We start from the raw sequence: 6,000 nt of genomic DNA, 5'->3' as shown, positions 1-6,000 counted from the left end.
ACTGTGTCTGGCCAAGGTATTGGTATTAATATTAGTATTTATTAGCTTAGTCTCCTCTAAAAGGATCTTGAAAATCATCAAAGTAATCCCATAAAAGAAAGTAATGATGGCTCCTTACAAACACAAGTAGGCTGAACACAGTGAAAATGTAAAATCCTTAGGATTGAAAGAGGCCGGGTGCAGTGGCCCATGTCTATAATCCCAACACTTTGGGAGGCTGAGATAGGAGGATTGCTTGAGGCCAGGAGTTCAAGGCCAACCTGGCCAACATAGCAAGACTCTGTCTCTATTATAAAAATAATAAAAATTTGAACATGGTATTTAAACTTTTAATTTCTATTTCCTGATCTGCAAATTGGAATAATAATAATAATGATCTCATTTTGTTGTGAAAATTAAATGAACCAAAGTACTTAATGTGATGGACTCTGACACATTGGAGAGTTCATTAAATATTTGTTCCCTTTTTTCTCCTTTTCTTTCTTAACTTTACCTGAGATGCAGACAGCAAGATGTTGTACACATTGGAACCCAGTTCGTAAAAAAGAGTGAAGAGAATGATTATAATAAAATGGGAGAGGCTGTGGGTTTTTGTTTTTGTTTTTTTAACATGAGGGAGAGATAAGGAGTTCATGTTTACTTGGAGGATATTTGACTTGGCAAACTAAAGAGGCCAAGAAGAGAAGGCGGAAAAAAAAGAAAAGAAGAATGGACTACTTCTGGATGTATCTAGGCCAAGGGACGTGAGATAAAGACAGTCAGGTTTTCGTCTGCATTCTCCCATTCACCACAGTAGGAAAAAAGAGACCCAGGGTCTCAGATGCTTTGTCCAGAAGAAAAAATAGTACAATAGGCTGGTGCCTCCCATTTGAGTATCTCTTGAGTAGGGTAGTAGGGTAGAAGAACTGGAAAAACCCCAAATGTGGGGGTCTGGTCCTTTCCCATCATGCTTTGGGAGGATATTGAAAGTGGAGGGCTGCTCTTCAAACTCACCTATTCACTTCCCAGAGAAAATATACCCCCACCAGGTAGAACTTAGATTGCATTTCCTTTTCTTGGAGTGATTTCTAGGTATGTTTTTGTGTTCAGTACAGAAAACAGGAAGCAGCAAAAAGAGCCAGGTCTTGGCTGGGCACAGTGGCTCACGCCTGCAATCCCAGCACTTTGGGAGGCCGAGGCAGGTGGATCACCTGAGGTCAGGAGTTCGAGACAAGCCTGGACAACATAGTGAAACCCTGTCTCTACTAAAAATACAAAAATTAGCCAGGTGTGGTGGCGGGTGCCTGTAATCCCAGCTACTTGGGAGGCTGAGGCAAGAGAGTCGCTTGAACCCGGGAGGCAGAGGTTGCAGTAAGCCAAGATCACACCACTGCACTCCAGCCTGGGTGGCAGACTGAAACTCTGTCTCAAAATAAGTAAATAAGCAAATAAGAGCCAGGATCTTGGAGTGGTTCAAAGCTTCTAAATGACTTTGTCATAATGCATTCCCTTACTAGCCTGTTCCTCAAACTCTGTGGAGAATCATCCAGGCCTCCTGGGTCAAGTCTCCTGGAAGGCATCTCTGGGCACCCCAACCTACCATTTACTCTTCCCTTCTCCCAAGTCCTACAGCCTCGTTGTCTGCTTCCCATTTGGCACTTGAACATATGCAGCTTTGCACGGTTGCCTGCCTTTATATAGTTATTTATAGAAACGTATGTCCTTGTCTCTCCCAATGTCATATAAGACTTTAATATTTTACATTTACAAGTGCTTATGCCTACCTCATTTAAACCTCCATTCCTAGGAAACAAACACAGAATGGAAATTTTGGCTTGTGCTAGTCATAGCCATACATTACATTCCAAACTTTTTTTTTTTCTTTTTTGAGATGGAGCTCTGTCGCCAGGCTGGAGTGCAGTGGCACGATCTTGGCTCACTGCAACCTCCGACTCCCTGGTTCAAGCGATTCTCCTGCCTCAGCCTCCTGAGTAGCTGGGATTACAGGCAGGTGCCACCATGCCGAGCTAATTTTTGGATTTTTAGTAGAGACGGGGTTTCACCATGTTGGCCAGGATGGTCTCGATCTCCTGACCTCGTGATCCACCCACCTCTGCCTCCCAAAGTGCTGGGATTACAGGTGTGAGCCACTGCGCCCCGCCCAAATTCCAAACATCTTTTTGGTTTTGTTTGACTTATTCTTTTGAACTTTTTACAGCATTCCCTGTACAGAGATGAGGAAACTAAGGTCTAGAGTGAAGCCGTATAATTTGGTCACAGTCACACAGCAAAAGAATAAGGGTTTTCTTTCTGGGCCACTGTCCCCAACTCAGCCTTTCTCATAGTAAGCCCGCAGACATTTGCTTGCTCAACTGAATAGCCCATCTGATTGTTAGCTGCTTCCTTGGCTTTGCAGCTTTTGAGGTTTCTCCCTTGACAGGGAGACTAGAAAGAACTAAAATGAACTAATGTTTGAAAAGCTCCCCAGGCCATCCAATTTTCTTTTCTTCAAAATGAAGTATCTCTTTATGTTTTATTACATGATCATTAAAAAAGTATAGTAAAAAAATATTGAAATATCCATCATTTTCCATACCTGGAGATTGTCATTGTTATACCTTGGAGTATATCCTTCCAGACATCTCTCTCACACTTATTCATGAACCTGTCTTAGAAACTGAATCATATGTAATACTACTGCTTTGTCATATCTTTTTTTTTTTTTTTTTTTTTTTCAGACAGAGTTTTGCTCCTGTTGCCCAGGCTGCAGTGTAATGGCACGATCTCAGCTCATTGCAACCTCCATCTCCCAGGTTCAAGTGATTCTCTTGCCTCAGCCTCCTGAGTAGCTGGGATTACAGGCGCACGCCACCACGCCCTGCTAGTTTTGTATTTTTAGTAGAGACGGGGTTTCACCATGTTAGTCAGTCTGGTCTCGAACTCCTGACCTCAGGTGATCTGCCTGCCTTGGCCTCCCAAAGTGCTGGGATTACAGGCGTGAGCCACTGCGCCCGGCTGGGTATCTTTTATCATTTAAGAATACATTGTGAGGCTGAGTACGGTGGCTGATGCCTATAATACCAGCACTCTGGGAGGCTGAGGCAGCAGGACTGCTCAAGCCCAGGAATTCCAGGCTGGAGTGAGTTATTTTGCCACTGCATTTCAGTCTTGGTGGAAAAGCAAGACCCCAAATGTTTAAAAAAACTGACATGTAATTCTTGCTTCCCAAATAAAAGCTTTAAAGGTCATCCATGTTAACAGAGATAATAGAGATAATTCTGTCTCATTATTCTTTTTTTTTTTTTTTTTTTGAGATGGAGTCTCAGTCTGCCTCCCAGGCTGGAGTGCAGTGGCACAATCTTGGCTCACTGCAACCTCTACCTCCCAAGTTCAAGCGATTCTCCTACCTCAGCCTCCTGAGTAGCTGGAATTACAGGTGCGCAGCACCACACCCAGCTAATTTTTGTATTTTTAGTAGAGACGGGGTTTTGCCATATGGACCAGGCTGGTCTCAAACTCCTGACCTCAGGTGATCCGCCTGCCTTGGCCTCCTACAGTGCTGGGATTACAGGCGTGAGCCACCGCGCCCGGCCTCTGTCTCATGATTCTTAGTGGACCACCCAGTTGAAACTTTTTAAATATTTATTTTATTTTATTTTGAGATAGGGTCTTGCTCCATTGCCCCAGGCTGGAGTGCAGTGGCACAATCTTTGCTCATTGCAGCCTTGACCTCCTCTGTTCAAGAGATCCTCCGACCTCAGCCTCCCGAGTAGCTGGGATTACAGGCGTGCACACCGCCCCCAGTTAGTTGTTCTTATGTTTTATTTTTGTCTCGCTATGTTGACAGGGCCGGTCTTGAGCTCCTGAGCTCAAGTGATCCTACTGCCTTGGCCTCCCAAAGTGCTGGGATTATAGGCATGAGCCACCTTGCCCGATCCTATTTATTTATTTGGAGACGGAGTCTCCATCTGTTGCCCAGGCTGGAATGTGATAGTAGGTTCTCAGCTCACTATAATCTCTGCCTGCGTTCAAGCGATTTTCCTGCCTCAGCCTCCTGAGTAGCTGGGATTACAGGCATGCACCACCACACCTGGTTAATTTTTGTATTTTTAGTAGAGACTAGGTTTCACCATCTTGGCCAGGCTGGTCTCAAACTCCTAACCTCAGGTTATCTGCCTGCCTGGGTCTTCCAAAGTGCTGGGATTACAGGCGTGAGCCACTGCACGCGGCCGTATTTATTTATTTAAACACAGGAAAGTATAAAAAAGAAAAGTAAAATTATTATTAATAATTATCTATTAATATTTCCAATCTTTTGCTATGTGGATAAGTTCATATAGTATATTAAATGACATACTGTTTTCTTCACTTAACATAGTATAGGCAAATCGTATGGTAAAAATTCTTCAATACATGCTTATTGTCAAAACTTGGAAAATGTAAAACAAACAAACAGGGCCAGGTGCAGTGGCTCACACCTGTAATCCCAGCACTTTGGGAGGTCGAGGCAGGAGGATAGCCTGAACCCAGGAGTTCAAGACCAGCCTGGAGAACATGGCAAAACCTTGTCTCTACAAAAAATACAAAAATTAGCTGGGCGTGGTGGCATGCACCTATAGTCTCTGCTACTCTGGAAGCTGAGGTGGTAGGACGGCTTGAGCCCAGGAGGTGGAGGTTGCAGTGAGCCGAGATTGCACTGTTGCACACTGCACACTCCAGCCTGGGCAACAGAGCTAGATGAAAGAAAAAAAGAAAGAGAAAGAGAAAAAGAGAGAGAGAGAAATAAAAGAGAGATAGAGAGAGAGGGAAGGAAGGAAGGCAGGCAGGCAGGCAGGCAGGCAGGCAGGCAGGCAGGCCGGCCGGCCGGCAAGCCGGGAGCAGAGGCTCTGTTATCCCAGCACCTTGGGAGGTGAAGGCAGGTGGCGGATCACTTGAGATCAGGAATTCGAGACCAGCCTGGCCAACATGGCGAAACCCACCTCTACAAAAAATATAAAAAGATTACCCAGGCATGGTGGCTAACGCCTGTAATCCCAGCTACTCAGGAGGCTGAGTGAGGCAGGAGAATTGCTTGAACCTGGGAGGCGGAGGTTGCAGTGAGTGCAGATCTTGTGCCACTGCACTCCAGCCTTGGCAACAGAACGAGACTCTGTCTGAGAAAAAAATAAAAAATAAAATAATAGTAAATAATAATAAAGGCCGGGGCTGGTGGCTCACGTCTGTAATCCTAGCACTTTGGGAGGACGAAGCGGGTGGATCACCGGAGGTCGGGAGTTTGAGACCAGCCTGGCCAACATGGTGAAACCCCGTCTCTACCAAAAATACAAAAAATTTAGCCAGGTGTGGAGGCAGGCGCCTGTAATCCCAGCTACTCGGGAGGCTGAGGCGGGAGAATCGCTTGAACCTGGGAGGCAGAGGTTGCAGTGAGCCCAGATCCGGCCACTGCTCTCTAGCCTGGGCGACGGAGTGAGACTCCGTCTCAAAATAAATAAATAAAAATAATATTTATTATTATTTTTTGAGACAGTCTCACTCCGTCGCCCAGGCTGAAGTGCAATGGTGGGATCTCAGCTCACTGTGACCTCCGCCTTTTGGGTTCAAGCGATGATTCTCCTGCTGCAGCCTCTTGAGTAGCTGGGATTACAGGCGCCTGCCACCACGCCTGGCTAATTTTTTTTTTTTTTTTTTTTTTTGAGAGCGACTTTCGCTCGTTGCCCAGGCTGGAGTGCAATGGCGCGATCTCAGCTCACTGCAACCTCTGCCTCCCGGGTTCAAGTGAGTCTCCTGCCTCAGCCTCCAGAGTAGCTAGGATTACAGGCATGCACCACCATGCTGGGCTAATTTTATATTTTTAGTTGAGACAGAGTTTCTCCATGTTGATCGGGCTGGTCTCGAACTCCCGACCCCAAGTGATCTGCCCGCCTCGGCCTCCCAAAGTACTGGGATTACAGGTGTGAGCCGCCATGCCTGACTAATTTCTTGTATTTTTAGTAGAGATGGGGTTTCACCATGTTGGCCAGG

Source organism: Pongo pygmaeus, chromosome 5 (genome assembly GCF_028885625.2).
Source record: "Pongo pygmaeus isolate AG05252 chromosome 5, NHGRI_mPonPyg2-v2.0_pri, whole genome shotgun sequence".
Classification (NCBI taxonomy): domain Eukaryota; kingdom Metazoa; phylum Chordata; class Mammalia; order Primates; family Hominidae; genus Pongo; species Pongo pygmaeus.
Note: the sequence above shows the minus strand (reverse complement) of the source record.